This window comes from Neovison vison, chromosome 6 (genome assembly GCF_020171115.1).
Source record: "Neovison vison isolate M4711 chromosome 6, ASM_NN_V1, whole genome shotgun sequence".
Lineage (NCBI taxonomy): Eukaryota > Metazoa > Chordata > Mammalia > Carnivora > Mustelidae > Neogale > Neogale vison.
In genome coordinates, this window is record NC_058096.1 from 127,298,657 (window position 1) to 127,315,851 (window position 17,195).

Sequence of the window (17,195 nt, forward strand, 5' to 3'; positions counted from 1 at the left end):
TTAGCTCTGCCAAGGAAAATCTTCAGATTTTATTCTAGATGCTTAACTATTTCAAAATGTTCGTTTTGTGCATACTGTCATCTTTAGTGGGTTCAAAAAACAAGTCATACTACTTGGGATTGAATCCCAGCATCAACAGTTACTGGGAATATGATCTTGAATAAGTTAATTAGGCTCTCTGTGTTAAGATTTTTGATTGCAAATTGGTGTAACAGTTCTTGTATTAGTTTTCTGTTACTATTGTAGCAAATTACTGCAGCTTAGCATCTTTCAATGTTTGTATGCCAGAAATTCAGTGGGTTGGGCTGAATCTCTAAAGTTTTACACAAGGCCGAAATCTGTTGGTAGGCCTGGTTCCTTTTTGGAAACTTTAGGAGAGAAACTTTCCTTGATCATTCAGATGGCTGGCAGAATTGATTTCTAAGAAGTTACAGGACTGAGCTCCCATTTCCTTGTTCACTGTCAACATGAGGAGAGGAGTCATTCTCAGCTTCTAGAGACCGCTCACATTCTTTGGCTTATGGTGCCCTTCATCCCTCAATCAGCCATAAAGGGTTGAATTTCTCTTAAGCTTCCGATTTCTCTGGCCTCATCTGCTGATCCTTGAAATTCTGCCTTCCTCTTTTACTTTTAAAAAAGGACTCATATAATTACATTTGGGTTTACCTGTATAAATTATTATAATCTCCCTATTTATTTTTGTTTTTTTAAACATTTTAAAAATTTATTTGACACAGAGAGGGAGAGAGCAAGCACAAGCTAGGGCAGGCAGGGCAAAAGCAGGCTCCTCGCTGAGCAAGGAGTACGATATGGGGTCAGTCCCAGGACCCTGGGATTATGACCTGAGCCAAAGGCAGCAGCTTAACTGACTGAGCCACCCAGGTGCCCCGAATCTCCCTATTTTTAAGTTCCCAATTTTTTTGCCATATAACAAGACATATACAGGAATAACAGCGGAAAGTGAAGATCATGGTGGGGCCACCATCTTGTCTACCACAGTTCTCCCCTCAGGCCTCTGTGATCCATATCTATCTCATAAAGAATACATTAATCTCATCCCACCCCATGGTTTCCAAAGGTCTTAACCTATTACAGTATCAATTCAGAGTTTAAAAATCTCATCTAAATCTTATCAGATCCTAAGTCCCAAGTCTTGTATCTAAATCAACTACGGGGAAACGTTCTGTCGACTTACGTATGAAGCTAAAGAAACTATTTCCCCCCAAAATACAATGGTGGGACAACTTAAGAAAGACAGTTATAGACAATTTGGTTTAAAAAGGGAGAGAATAGAAAAAAGGAGTCACAAGTTTCTAGTAATTTTAAAGACCAGCTAGGAAATAATACTTGATTTCAAGGCCTGGGCATAATGCTCTGAAGTTTGCAGCTTTAAAATTCTGGGCTTACCCTCTCTGATTATTTTTGTAGGTTTTCATCTTCTGTTTTTCCTCAGATTTGTTAGTTCTTGGTTGCCTGTGCATATTAATAAAAGATTAAGTTGGTTAGTTTAGGGTAACTGACTGGCATGAGTTTGTCTGCTGCAGGTTTGTTTCATTTTTAGGTCTCTTTCTAGACTGTGGCATGTGGTAGGTTTATTTACTCTAAGACACGCATTCTAAAAATGGGTTGGGGGGGTAAATTTTTTTTATGGATAAGCCACAGGTATACATATGGTATGCAAACAGATACACAGTGTATCTGTGGTACTAAAATTTCATGAAGGATATGTTTGGAGGGGGGAGGGGTATATGTCTAAAAAAACTCCCTGAAGGTCAATAATGGAAAGAAAGGTGGGAAAATGGTGCTTATCTGATTGAGGAGGAGGCAGTCAGTTATGTACCCATAATTGTCAAACCAATCAGGGCTTATTTGGGAGAATGGGAGTGCTTTAGTGTCTCTAGTGCTACTCTGCTTTTCTTTCAGGCTTCAGCATCCAACCTAGGAGCCCTCCACTGAATTGCATACTGTATTTAGATCCTTAGCTTTCTAACGTTACAAACTGTGATTGATAATATAAAATGATTTGCATTGTTAACGTAGTACACACATATATATGAATTAATAAAAGCAGATTTTCAGGGAATTATATATTCTAACATTGTATTTTCTGTTCTATTCTAGTTTGTTAAATTGCTAGTTGTACCCATCAAAAACATTTCCAACCTACAGATTGAAGAGCAGTTTAGATTATTACTTGAGCTTAATCTTGAGGCTGACAGCCATTGCTCTCAGCTCTTTCACATTAAGCAGGGAAAGGAGGAGAGACCTAGTTAACTAAGTCATTTGGAAGGCAGTTCATTAATTACTGATATATGTAGTTATATCCTTGATGAAATCCCACCCCCACCTCTTATTATATTTAAAGCTTACAGGCTCTCTTTGGCTTTGTTGGGAAGACCCAATCTACTATCTTGGTTATAATTTACTTTGTCACTTTTCCTTTTCATTAACACATAATGTATTATTTGCCCCAGCGGTACTGATCTGTGAATCATCAGGCTTACACATTTCATAGCACTCACCATAGCACATACCCTCTCCAGTGTCCATAACCCAACTACTCTCTCCCTAACCTCCACACCCCAGCAACCCTCAGTTTGTTTTGTGAGATTAGGAGTCTCTTATGGTTTGTCTTCCTGCCGATCCCATCTTGTTTCATTTTTTCCCTTCCCTGTCCCCCCAAATCCCCTGCCCTTCCCCTCAAATTCCTAATATCAGAGAGATCATATGATAATTGTCTCCCTCTGATTGACTTATTTCACTCAGCATAATACCTCCTAGTTCCATCCACATCGTTGCAAACAGCAAGATTTCATTTCTTTTGATGGCTGCACAGTTTCCATTGTGTATATATACCACATCATCTTTATCCATTCATCTGTTGATGGACATCTGGGTTCTTTGCATTGTTTGGCTATTGTGGACATTGCTGCTATAAAATTTCCGGTGTATGTGCCCCTTCAGATCACTACATTTGTATCTTTAGGGTAAATTCCAGTAGTGTGATTGCTGGGTTGTAGGGTAGCTCTATTTTCAACTTTTTGAGGAACCGCCTTGCTGTTTTCCAGAGTGGCTGCACCAGCCTGCATTCCCATCAACAGTGTAGGAGGGTTCCCTTTTCTCTGCATCCGTGCCAGCATCTGTCGTTTCCTGACTTGTTCATTTTAGCCATTCTGACTGGTGTAAGGTGGTATCTCATTGTGGTTTTGATGTGTATTTCTCTGATACCGAGTGGTGCAGAGCACTTTATCATGTCTGTTGGCCATCTGCCATCTGGATGTCTTCTTTGTAGAAATGTCTGTTCATGTCTTCTGCCCATTTCTTGATTGGTTATTTGTTCTTTGGGTGTTGAGATTGATAAGTTCTTTATAGATTTTGGATACTAGCCCTTTATCTGCTATGTCATTTGCGAATATCTTCTCCGATTTTGTCAGTTGTCTTTTGGTTTTGTTGACTGTTTCCTTTACTGTGCAAAAGCTGTTGATCTTGATGAAGTCCCAGTAGTTCGTTTTGCCCTTGCTTCCCTTGCCTTTGGCGATATTACTAGGAAGAAGTTGCTGCGGCTGAGGTCGAAGAGGTTGCTGCCTGGGCTCTCCTCAAGGATTTTGATGGATTCCTGTTCTCACCTTGAGGCCTTTCATCCATTTTGAGTCAATTTGTGTGTGTGGTGTAAGGAAATGGTCCAGTTTCATTCTTCTGCATGTGGCTGTCTGGTTTTCCCAACACCTTTTGTTGAAGAGACTGTCTTTTTTCCATTTCCATTTCCTGCTTTGTCAAAGATTATTTCGCCATAGAGTTGAGGGTCTATTTCTGGGCTCTCTGTTCTGTTCCATTGATCTATGTGTCTGTTTCTGTGCCAGTACCATACTGTCTTGATGAAGACAGCTTTGTAATAGAGCTTGGAGTCTGGAATTGTGTTGCCACCAACTTTGGCTTTCTTTGTCAACGTTGCTCTGGCTGTTCAGGGTCTTGTCTGGTTCCATGTAAATTTTAGGATTATTTGTTCCTTTTCTTTGGGAAAAATGGATGGTATTCTGATAGGGATTGCATTAAACATGTAGATTGCTTTAGGTAGCATAGACATTTTCACAGTATTTGTTCTTCCAATTCATGAGCATGGAACGTTTTTCCGTTTCTTTGTGTCTTCCTCCATTTCTTTCATGCGTAGTTTATAGTTTTCTGAGTGCAGAGTCTTTGCCTCTTTGGTTAGGTTTATTCCTAGGTATCTTATGGTTTTGGGTGCGATTGTAAATGGGATCGACTGCTTAATTTCTCTTTCTTCTCTCTTGTTGTTTGTGTATAGAAATGCAACTGGTTTCTGGGCATTGATTTTATATCCTGACGTGTAAGTGAATTCCTATATGAGTTCTGGCATTTTTTGCGTGGAGTATTTTGGGTTTTCCGCATCAAGTATTGTATCGTTTGCAGAGAATGAGAGTTTGACTTCTTCCTCGCGTATTCAGATGCCTTTTATTTCTTTTTGATGTCTGATTGCTGAGGCTAGGGCTTCTAGTACTATGTTGAATAGCAGTGGTGATAGTGGACATTCCTGCCGTGTTCCTGACCTTAGGGGAAAAGCTCTCAGTTTTCCCCATTGAGAATGATGCTTGACGTGGGTTTTTCATAGATGGCTTTGATGATATTGAGATATGTATCCTCTGTCCCTACACTTTGAAGAGTTTTGATCAAGAAGGGATGCTGTACTTTGTCAAATGCTTTTTCAGCATCTGTTGAGAGTATCATACGGTTCTTGTTCTTTCTTTTATTAATGTACTGTATCACATTCATTGACTTGCGGATGTTGAACCAACCTTGCAGCCCTGGAATAAATCCCACTTGGTCGGGGTGAATAATCCTTTTAATAATGTACTGTTGGAGCCTGTTGGCTGGTATTTTGATGAGAATTTTTGCATCCGTGTTCATCAAGGATATTGGTCTGTAATTCTCTTTTTTGGTGGGGTCTTTGTCTGGTTTTGGGATCAAGGTAGTGCTGGTCTCATAGAACGAGTTTGGAAGTTTTCCTTCCATTTCCATTTTTTGGAACAGTTTAGGAGAACAGGTATTAATTCTTCTTTAAATGCTTGGTAGCATTCCCCCGGGAAGCCGTCTGGCCCTGGGCTCTTGTTTGTTGGGAGATTTTTGATGACTGCTTCAATCTCCGTACTGGTTATGGGTCTGTTCAGGTTTTCTTTGTCTTCCTGGTTCAGTTTTGTTAGTTTATACGCCTCTAGGAATGCACCCATTTCTTCCAGATTGTCAGATTTGCTGGCGTATAGTTGCTCCTAGTACGTTCTTAAAATTGTTTGTATTTCTTTGGTGTTGGTTGTGATCTCTCCTCTTTCATTCATGATTTTATTAATCTGGGTCCTTTCTCTTTGCTTTTGCAGAAGTCTGGCCAGGGGTGTGTTATCAATCTTACTAATTCTTTGAGAGAACCAGCTCCTAGTTTCATTGATTTGTTCGACTGTTCTTTGGTTTCTGTTTCATTGATTTTTGTTCTGACTTGATTATTTCTCTTCTCCTGCTGGGTTTAGGCTTTCTTCGCTGTTCTTTGTCCAGCTCCTTTAGGTGTAGGGTTAGGTGTGTACTTGAGAGCTTTCTTGTTTCTTGAGAAAGGCTTGTATCGCTATATACTTTCCTCTCAGGACTGCCTTTGCTGTGTCCCAAAGATTTTGAACAGTTGTGTTTTAATTTTCATTTCTTTCCTGAATTTTTTCAGTTCTTTAATTTCCTGGTTGACCCATTCATTCTTCAGTAGGATGCTCTTTAGCCTCCGTGTATTTGTGTTCTTTCCAGCTTTCCTCTTGTGACTGAGTTCTCGCTTCAGAGCTAGAACATTGTGGTCTGAAAATATTCAGGGAACGATCCCATCTTTGGTACTGGTTAAGACGTGATTTTGTGAGCCAGCGTGTGATCTGTTCTGAAGCGTGGCCCATGTGCACTAGAGAAGAATGTGTATTCTGTTGCTTTTGGATGGAGTGTTCTGAATATCTCTGTGATGTCCGTGTAGTCCAGTGTGTCATTTAAAGCCTTTATTTCCTTGTCGATCTTTTTGCTTAGATGATCTGTCCGTTTCTGTGAGGGAGGTGTTAAAGTCCCCTACTGTTACTGTATTATTGTCAATGTGTTTCTTTGATTTTGTTATTAATTGGTTTATATAATTGGCTACTCCCAGGTTAGGGGCATAGACATTTAAAACTGTTACATCTTCTTGTTGGACAGACCCTTTAAGTATGATAGGGTGTCCTTCCTCATCTCTTGTTATAGTCTTTGGCCTAACATGTAATTTATCTGATACTAGGATTGCCACCCCAGCTTTCTTTCGTTGTCCATTAGCATGGTAAATTATTTTCTACCCCTGCACTTCCAGATGGAGGTGTCCTTGGGTCTAAAATGAGTTTCTTGTAGACAGCATATGGATGGGTCTTGTTTTTTTTAATACATTCTGGTACCCTGTGTCTTTTGATTGGGGCATTTATCCCATTCACATTCAGGGTAACTATTGAGGGATGTGAATTTAGTGCCATTGTATTGCCTGTAAGGTGACCGTTACTGTATATTGTCTCCATTCCTTTTTGGTCTGTTACTTTTAGGCTCTCTCTTTGCTTAGAGGACCTCTTTCAATATTTTTTGTATGGCTGGTTTGATGTTTGCAAAGTTTCTTAATTTTTGTTTGTCCTGGAAGCTTTTTATCTCTCCAATTTCAGTGACAGCCTTCCTGGATATAGTATCCTTGGCTGGATATTTTTCTCGTTATTCCTCTGAATATATCATGCCAGTCCTTTCTGGCCTGCCAGGTCTCTGTGGATAGGTCTTCTGCCAATCTAATATTTCTGCCATTGTATGTTATAGACTTCTTGTCCTGAGCTGCTTTCTGGATTCTCTCTTTGTCACTGAGACTTGTAAGTTTTACTATTAGATGATGGGGTATGGACCTATTTTTACTAATTTTGAGGGGCGGTTCTCTGCACCTCCTGGATTTTGATGTTCTTTTCCATATTATGGAAATTCTCCACTATAATTCGCTCCAGTATATCTTCTGCACCCCTCCCCCCCTTTCTTCTGGAATCCTGTTATTCTAATACTGTTTTGTCTTAAGGTATCACTTATCTCTGGATAGTCTCCCCTCGTGGTCCAGTAGTTGTTTGTCTCTCTTTTGCTCAGCTTCTTTATTCTCCATCATTTGCTCTTCTGTATCACTCATTCTCTCTTCTGCCTCGTTTGTCCTAGCAGTTAGAGCCTCCATTTTTGGTTGCACGTCATTAATAGCTTTTTAAATTTCAGCTTGGTTAGATTACAGTTCTTTTATTTCTCTAGAAAGGGCTTTTATTTCTCCAGACAGTGTGCCTCTAATAATCTTCCATGCCTTTTTCGAGTCCAGCTAGTACCTTGAGAATCATTATTCTGAACTCTAGATCTGACATATTACCAGTGTCCGTATTGATTAGGTCCCTAGCCATTGGTACTGCCTCTTGTTCTTTTTTTTTGTGGTGATTTTTTTCCGTCATTTTATCCAGATAAGAATAGTTGAACGAGAGAATAAAATACTAAAAGTGTGGCAAAGATCCCAGAAAAATCTATGCTAACCAAATCAGAAGACACCAGAAAGCAGGTGCAAAAGTAAAAAATAAAAAATACATCTATTAGACTGCTGAATAGAACAGATCCACCCACTTGACTCTGGGTGTATTCTGGTCTCTTAGAAGGAACTACCTCAGAATATTTTAAAGAATGAAAAACCTACATATATATACATGTACACAAAAATAAGGGTAAACATGATGAAAGAATGGAGTGAGTGTAACGATGAAAATTTTAAAAGTTTCTGAAAAAGGAATTGATAGGATAAGTTGTTTGGAAAAAGGAAATTAAAAGGAGAGTATGTGATCAGACTGGATACTAGAATAATGCCACGTGTTATACTTAGGGTTTTTTTGATCTGTTAGAAAAATTTCATCCCAAAATTTTAAGGAAAAACTGTATATGTATTCAAAAAATAAGATTATATGCAATGAAGTTTTAAAATATTACTATAACAGTGAAAAATTAAAAACATTTTAAAAATAGATTTTCATAAGATAAAAGTTATAAAATATCGAAAGAGGAAAAGTTAAAGTAGAATAAAAGAAAATAAAATAATTTAACTTTGAAAGAGTAAAGTATCATGGGATAATGCCATGAATTCTATGTGTTGCTTTTCCCTAGCTCTGGAGTTCCACCATTCTCATTGATTGGTAATCTTGGTCTTGGCTGAATGTTCTTGCCGATATTTTGGAGCGGGCCTCTTGCAGTGATTCTCAAACGGCTTTTCCTGAGGCATAAGTGCATTGCCCTTGTCAAGGGGGTAGGGTAAGTAATCTGCTGGGGTAGCTTTTGTTCCCTGAATGTTTTTTGTAGGGCTTTCGAGAATGGGAGTCTCGATGGTGGCCTCAAATCTCCTGCCTGAGGCGCCGAGAGCTTGGGGTTTCACTCCTCGTTTTGCTGTCAGAGAAAAGCAGTCAATTGCTCTCATCTCCCTGGTCTCTGGCAGCACTCCGTGCTCACCTGGCCTGTGAATGAGCGTTTCTCTCTCTGGCGCATGGCCCCGTTTAGAGTCTCCAATCCAATCAGATTTTTGCTGCGTGCTCCCGAGCTGCTCCTCTTGGAGGAGTAAGGAGAGGGTCTCTCTGGAGTGCCACTTGGGGGGCCCTGCTTGAAGAGCATTGTTCCTACTGTGCCTTGGATCAAAGGTTTAAGGTAACCCTGAGCTGAGAGCCCACTCCTCAGCTTCATCTCTGTAGCCGGCTTCCCTGCTCCAATACCCGGCAGCTCTGCCACACTCAGAAACCCCCTTTATGTGACATTGCATGTCCTGAGACCACACTGTCCCCATGAGGGCTCCACCCCAGCTTAACCTCTGGAGCTATGTCCCTCAGTGGAGCAGACCTCTAAAAGTTCTGATTTTGTGCTCTGATGCTTTGGTGCTTGCTGGGAGCCGGCCCCTCCTCCTGCAGTCTGTCTTTCCTTGCTTGGGATTCACTTCTCTGCCTGTCCTACCTTCCAGAAAGTGGTGTATTTTTTGTTCGTAGAATTGCTGTTCTTTTCTTCTGTCACATGTTGGGTTTTTAGGTGTTCAGAATGGTTTGATAAATGTCTAGCTGAACTCCTAGGACCTGATGATATTTTAGTCTCCTATTCTTCCGCTATCTTGCTTCCTCCTCCTCTAGTCACTTTTTCTTGATCTGGTCTCATTCATTGTATTTTCAAGGTGTTACCCAAAACTTCTAATCTGTTGATAGAACGCTTTTTCTCTCATATGTTTATGATTCGAATTGTTTTCCTTCTGAGTTTGTTAAAAATAGAACAAAAACACTTTCTGTTGTTACCTGAATACCAGGAGTGGGAGAAAAGACATTCGTGTGCTCAGTCTGGTATCTTGAATTGGGAGTTCTGTAGGTATTTAACAGTTCTCAAGTGTTTTATTTTGTTTTCCAGTTTTTCTGAAGTTTTTTATTACTAAAGTGCGTGCATAGCCATGATTATTTTTAGGAATGATTATAGTATGTTGATTCCTGTATGACATATATCTAGTTACATGTAAAATCTAATTCCTCTGTTCCTTGGTTCTAATTGGTTTGGTCATGGTTATGTGAAGGTATTTCTGGTCATGCTGTCAGAGGTGTTTTGAATTTCAGTTCATCCACTTACTAGCTCTTTGCTGTTAGGCAAATTACCTCATTTCTCTGTAGCTGTTTGCTTATTGTAAAGCAAGGATAACTGTATGGACTTCATAGGGTTGTAAGAATTAAGTGTTAGGGCATGTGAAGAAAGTTCTTAGGACAGTGCTTATCATGTAGGAAGCATTTATAATGTTATTTGTCTATATCAACATCATAGCCATACTCGTCCATACACATATATATCCTTTTGCTTAAAATGAAAATCACATGTATTTTCTCCTCTGGAACATTTTTCATTTGGCTTCATAGGTGAGCTAGTTGTTCCTTTGTTTTCAACCTACTTGATTTTCATTAAAAAATAATTCTTTTTTGTTTTGCTGGAATTATTAAGCTAGGATATTGGTCTAAGAATGAATTGGCTACGCTAATGGTGATATGTAACTAGAGAAACATGAGTTTGTTGGGATGAAGCATTGGAGATTGCAAAGTATATTCACTTACATGGGCTTCATAGATAATAGTTAATGGAAAGGGTTATATAGTCAGAATGGGTTAGAACATTTGATCGTACTACAGCTTACTGGCCATATGACCTTGGGTATGTTTTCTGTGTCTCAGTTTCACCACCTTTAAAGTGGAATAAATATGGGATATTGTGAATAATCCATGAATTAACACATGCAGGTTGCTTAGTTGTACTTAGCTATTAGTAGTGTTAACATTTTGTGAGAATTTTGAATTCAGTGTTTGGCTGTTTTTAGAGTTTGTATAAGTATTAGGAATGTGGAGTTGAAATAAAAGGTGAGATTTTTATATGGACAAGAAGAATTTACTATGTACTTTAAGTCTAGAGATGGACTAGAATTTAGGACAAAGGAAATACCTAGGTTAAAAAATACTTCATTAATATAATAATACTTAAGTCTTTGGGCCTTCTAGGGTTGTTTGGAGGACTTTGGCGCCATACCTGATTATTGCTATGGTGACTTGTTGCTAGTTCTCTCACTTAACAGCCTTTCAATCAATTTCTGTCTTTCATCCGTGTTATACCTTATTTTCTGAATTTCTGCTTTAGTTAAGAGGAGTAGTACTCAGGTTTTTTTAATCCTTCCTTTGAAGTTATAAAAAGTTTGAAGTTAAGGGGCGCCTGGGTGGCTCAGTGGGTTAAAGCCTCCACCTTAAGCTCAGGTCATGATCCCAGGGTCCTGGGATCGAGCCCCACATCGGGCTCTCTGCTCGGCAGGAAGCCTGCTTCCTCCTCTCTCTTTGCCTGCCTCTCTGCCTACTTGTGATCTTTGTCAAATAAAGAAATAAAAAATCTTAAAAAAAAATTGAAGTTAAAATAGATAAGAAACAGTATCTTACGTTTGTTGTTTCTTTAAAAAGAAGTTTATTAGTGGAAATATTTTCCTTTCCAGCTCTTGAGTATTACATAGGTTAGTAGCCATTTCAGTATGTTTTATCTAGTAAAGCTGTTTGTAGCAATTTCTTCTGAATCACATAACTCTCTAGTAATATTTTTTATGCATTTACTTACACGATATTTGATATTAGATATTTGAGTATAGTTTAAGAAAAAGATTTCTCAAGACTGATTAGTTTTGTTTACTACTTTTCCCTTTAATTATGGACATTCATTTAGTACTAATTGAGGTTACTTTACAGAGACAAGGTGTTTTTTGGAAGGTTTTCTATTGCAGAATTGCACCCTGTTCAAATGACTTGGTTAACCCTGTCTAACTGTGCCATATCTTTATGAGAAGGAATTCCCCCAGGATAATCTTGGAAGAAGAGAGATGTCTATCTCTGATAAATTGCTAAAATGATTTTTCTTGAAAAAAGTAGAATTTTGTGTTTCATACTGTCTCTATATCTTTTCATTACCTGTGAAATATGTGTTTGACACACACACATGCACACACACAGGCACACACCATATGTATGTTGAAAAACATTTTGGTCTACCACATTTAGGGCCAACTTTTTCATTAGTAAAATTGCATGAAAATTTGGCAGTTTATTACAGCATATGGTCGTTCATTCATTTCTCTTGATGGTCCATTGCCGAATGTAGTTCTGACCCTTCTTCTTTACTGTATCAGTTTTGAGCATTACTAAACATGGTATTCAATCATTATGTTATTAATTGTAGTCTTGGTTTTGAAATTTACAACTGCAGTAGCACTTGGTTCAAGAATATCAAATACCCCTTTTGTTATGAAGTTGTTGCCCAGTTATGGTAGTTGAGTTTTTTGTTTCATTTGAGTAATATGCTATGTTGAGCTTTGGTTGTTAATTGATAGATGTGGTATCCTCTCTGTGAGAGCTTTTAAAATGCATAACACGTATTTCGGAAAGCAGCTGTTGCTATGGCAACTCTCGGGTCACTTGCAGCTCAGCTTACATGATTGGCTGTTAATGGAGTCTAATATGCTTGAGAAGAGAATTGAGCAAATGAAAGAGGGTTTTGAAGGAATCCCCTTAAACCTCTTGAAGTTTAACTGAAAAGCACCTGAAAATTTAACACTTATATTACTGTTTTACACAACTGTACTGGAAGTAGTTTTATGAATAATGAAGGTGAGAGAGAACAAATTTTTAGAAAATATAATTTTCTGAACCCTGTGAAGAATGTTGAAAGCTTGTGCTGTTACTTCTTTTCATTTTACTATTGTTTAAAGAAATGTTCTCAGTAGCTTTCAGTTACATTTTGTATTCTACCCTCTCTAGCACCTACCCCAGAGGAGTTAATTAGATTGAAGCATGAGAAGGTTGTTAATTGTGCAGGGTCAGAAAGAATGGTAAACTCAGGAATCATGTCTAAATTCACTCTGGTTATGTGAGTTAGAGTCTGCTCTGACTTGAATTCTTAAGGTAGTCTCGTGAACCTGCCTCTCTTTAGGCATGTGTGAATGGTGTGAAAAGGGGTGGTGGTGGTATGTACTTTGGATTTTGAGGCCTATAAAGTAAGTAAAATGAAGTCTAATTGAGAACTGCCATTGTAAAAATTAATAAGAGCCATGCAAAATGACATAGTAATATGTGTCTTGTTAAATGATGGACTTTTCATCAGTATCTACCACCTCCTTTGTAACTGTGGTACTAATTTTGGCAGTTAAATAACATCAAATGTAATTAAACTTATGAAGTTTAAAGTTTAGATTAAATGCATTAAAATAGTAAATTAACATCACGTTAGAGTGAGTTTACTTTGTAAAACGCATGTCAGCTGGCCAGTTCAGCAAGCATAGGAAATAGGACTAGGGCATGTAGACTATTTTAAGTATCTGCTGTTTCTAATTTATATTAGGGTTTAAGAAATATTGATTATGGTGATAGTGTTGAAACTGATACACCAAATAAGTTATAGCTATTAGTGTGTATAATTCTATTAGATTTTCTGATTTTGCTAGCAGAAATAACTGGTGATAAAAAAATTAATCAGCACTTAATAACACCCTAAATTACCTTTGATTTATTATTTTCTTTATTAAGGAAATACTTTGGAATAGTAAAGATAAACTTTTCATAATAGACTACATATATAAGTATAGAATACCTTCAATTCTCTTTTGATAGAACACTTTAGAAGTTCATTAAACACCTTGTAGACACTAAAATCTAGGTTCATCCTCACTGTGACCTTTGGAAATATTTTTAAAAATAATTTTGTTTTTAAATGCCTGGTGACTATAGGTCCTGGTCTGCCTTAGGCAGTTCTGGTAGTGGATTAGTCTTTTCCTTATGTAATTATTGATAGTGTTTGCATTTTATATTTATCAGGATATATAAAGAAAAGTAGAGAAAGTCACATATAAATATGTAATTCATAGGTTACTGCTGTCAGCTGTGACATTTCCTTTTCAATTTTTTTGTGCATATGAGCATATATAAAACTTATATAGTAGAGGCCATCCTTTACATGTTTTCCTTTTTAAACAGCTCATTAATTTTCTATAAATATTGTTTTTAGTGATATATAAAAATATTTATTAAGTAAATACTCTCCATTTGTAGGGCTTAGGTTTTTTCAAGGTTTTCTTTGTTGTTTTTCTAGTTCAGGACAGTTAAACACCTTTACTACATGTAAATATGTTTACTTTTTTTTAAATTTTAAGGTAGAATGATAGCAATCACTGAATCAAAGATTATAGAATTGTAAGGGTTTCAATATGTGTTAATTTGGTTTGTAGATGAACTTTTAATATATTTGACTTTGAAGTTTTTAAAAAATTTAATTGTTGGGGTGCCTGGGTGGCTCAGTCATTAAGTGTCTACCTTCGGCTCAGGTCACAGTCCCAAGGTCCTGGGATGGAGCCCCACATCGGGCTCCCTGCTTGGCGGGAAGCCTGCTTCTCCCTTTCCCACTCTCCCTGCTGTGTTCCCTCCCTCACTGTGTCTCTATCAAATAAATAAATAAAATCTTTAAAAAAAATTTAATTGTTGGATTTCAGGTGCAGAGGGTTGAATTAATCTTGTCCTCAGTTCATAAAACATGGTAATTCTTTTTTTTTTTTTTTAAGTTTTTTTATTTATTTAACAGACAGATCGTAAGTAGGCAGAGAGGCAGGCAGAGAGAAGTCTGGGGAAATAGGCTCCCTGCTGTGCAGAGAGCCAGATGTGAGGCTAGATTTCAGGACCCTGAGATCGAGACCTTTGCCGAAGGCAGAGGCTTAACACACTGAGCCACAAAGGCGCCCAAACATGGTAATTCTTGACTCGTTCAAGGTGTTGCTTTCATTTTATTTTTTATCTGCATTATCCACTCTTTTTTATCTTCTCCCATATGTATTCATTTAATACGTTTGATATATATATACATTTATTTTTATGCATTCTTATAAAATATGTTGTGTGCATTTTTTTTCAAGTTCTTGTTCATTGAATCTAATGGCTTCCATAGTGTGCATTAGTATTCCATAGTATGCATCTGCCATATTTCACTGAGCCATTACCCCAGTGCAGTAATGAACACTGTGATGCCTCCAGCTTTCTGTATTATAGACAGTTCTGAATAAGAGCATCCTCATATCATCCCTTCATGGATATGTATTATCCAACTGAGTTAGATATTTATATATATATGTATATATACATAAATATATATATCCAGTTTCACTAAATACTGCCATATTACTCTTCTGAATAGTTGTACCAGTCTTTACTCCCAGTAGGGGTATATGAGGATTCTTTTATTTCTACTACAGATAACTCCCAATACCAGTACGGTGTGTCCTATCAAAATTTGTAGGAAAGGTAGGCAGAAATTTTTTCCATCTTACTGCTTTCCTCCAGGTTCCAGAAGTGTAACTGTTCTCCAGTAACTTCTTTTCAATCTTTCCAGGCTTGTATCATTGCAGTGTTTTGTCAAGTAGAACAGTGAAGTGGTTAAGAGCATGTACCTGGATCCAGTCAGCTTGGAGTTGAATCCTGGCTCTGTTGTTAGTAATTGTGTCACCCTGGGCTTTGCATAGGGTTGCCTCAGTTTTGTAATTTGTAAAATGAAGTTAGGAGTTTTCCTGCCTTTGTGAATATATGTATAATGTTAGAATAGTGGCAGGGGCACACAGTAAATGCTTTATAAGTAGGTTACTGTTACCAAGTTAAAAAATCCAGCTGAAATTTAGAATGGAATTGCATTGAATCGATATATTTGAGGGAGAAATCACATCATAAGTTGTCCCATCCAACAGCATGGAATAGCTCTCTGTCGATCAAAACTTTCTTTGTATTTTAGTGAAATTAGATTGTCTTTTGTTTCTTCATGGTACTCATTCTTGATCACTAATTCTTTTTTTTTTTTTTTAAGATTTTATTTATTTATTTGACAGACAGAGATCACAAGTAGGCAGAGAGGCAGGCAGAGAGAGAGGAGGAAGCAGGCTCCCTGCTGAGCAGAGAGCCCGATGCGGGGCTCGATCCCAGGACCCTGGGATCACGACCTGAACCGAAGGCAGAGGCTTTAACCCACTGAGCCACCCAGGTGCCCCTTGATCACTAATTCTTAATCACTAGTTTTTAATTTTGTCTCGGGGTGGGGACAAAATTTGATGTTTTGGATTTGATATTGTCTAAAGATACTTTTGGTTGTCAGAGCTTGCGAGATGCTATTGCATCTAGTAGGTGGAAGCCAGGGATGTTGCTAAACATCCTGTAGTGCATAGGCTAGCCTCCAGTTATCCAGCTCAATGTTAATAATGCTGAGGTTAGAAATTCTGTTTAAGTATATGGTTTTGTTGCTGTTGTGAATGGTGTTCATTTTATTTTCTAGTTGATTATTGCTATTTGGGAAATGTTATGGATTTTTCTGTTAAACTTTTGTCTGGCGTGTAGCCGAACTTTTTCTCATTGTCTGTAGATTCTGATAATATTTCTGTGTAGATGATAATGGTCTCTTCTAGTTCCTCTACCTTCCTTTCCGCCTCCTCCATCTTTCTTCTCATAGTATTGACAAAGACCTTTACTGTTATGTTAAATGGTAGCAGTGAGAATGGCCATATTTGTATTGTTCCCAACTTTGTGGAATGGGTTTAAAGTTTCTTAACACTAAGTAACACCAGAAATACAAGGGTATCAATCTCATTTTACCTTGCCATTATTATTACCACTTACGGTGAGTTCTTGAGGGAAAAATGCTTAACTTCACTATTGAACAAAGAAATGCAATAAAGCAATAATGAAATGGTATATTGTATTTCACTAGTGATAATCAAGAATTTTTCTATAAGCACTTTAGTCATTTTTCCTCTGTATCTTTTTCTTTCATCAATTTTTGTTTGTTTCAGTGGTTTTATAAGTTATGACTTACTCAAATGTTAACACTTTGGGTTTTTTTTTTTTTGGTAGTTTTATCTTGCTTGTTTGTTTTGATGTGCAGAAATTTAATTTTTAATGAAATCTAACCTTAAGATCTTTTATTGCTTTTAGGCACAAGAAGATCCTTAATTAACTGGAATTTTCTTCTGTCTGTGACATTTTCCCTGGTTAAACAAGGGTATACTTATCAGTCCTTTTTCCTTTGTTCTAAATCATTCACTCACCTGACTTCCAGTGTTACTTTTTTTTTCTGAAATGCTAGATTTCCATGTTCCATGCCCATTGGTTTACCTAGAGCTCTGGATTTTTTGGAGGTACCTCAGGTACCATTGAAGATATGGCACTCAGGTTTGGGCTTGATAAATGAACAGGGCTCCAGACTTTCTACCCAGATTATTTTTGTGTTGGACATTTCTGACTGAATGATCCACGGTTAACTTCTTCTAAGAATGAGCCTATTATCTTCACCCTTTCTCCTGTAGAGGTGCTTCCTTCCCCAATTCTTTATTCTTCGTCCTTTTTCTTTCCTCTTCCTGTGTTCTTCCACCATTCTCTCATGTGTAGAATTTGAAATATATTGCTTTCAATGGCACTTTTTGATCCACCTCATCCAGTTCAAGGCTAAGGGTTACCAGTTTGGTCTTTTATATTGGAGGCAATAGTTTGGGCAAAAAAGTTTGAGCAAAGGCATGAAGGTATGAAATAGAAAGGTGCTTACAG

The 17,195-nt window shown here is 37.6% G+C and overlaps 1 protein-coding gene across 4 annotated transcripts in view; it reads left to right on the forward strand.

The window, feature by feature from the left end:
• The window catches only part of STAG1 (stromal antigen 1), a 428,984-nt gene that overhangs the window by 75,159 nt on the left and 336,630 nt on the right, over positions 1–17,195 (forward strand). The window contains exon 2 of one of the 4 annotated variants that reach the window (XM_044252306.1): positions 8,206–8,349. The exons of 2 other annotated variants lie outside the window; for them this stretch is intronic. The gene's annotated coding sequence lies outside the window, so the exon portion shown is untranslated. Of the gene's footprint in view, positions 1–8,205; positions 8,350–12,222; positions 12,240–17,195 lie in introns of those variants that run through there. One more of the 4 variants, XM_044252307.1, reaches the window with a different exon arrangement.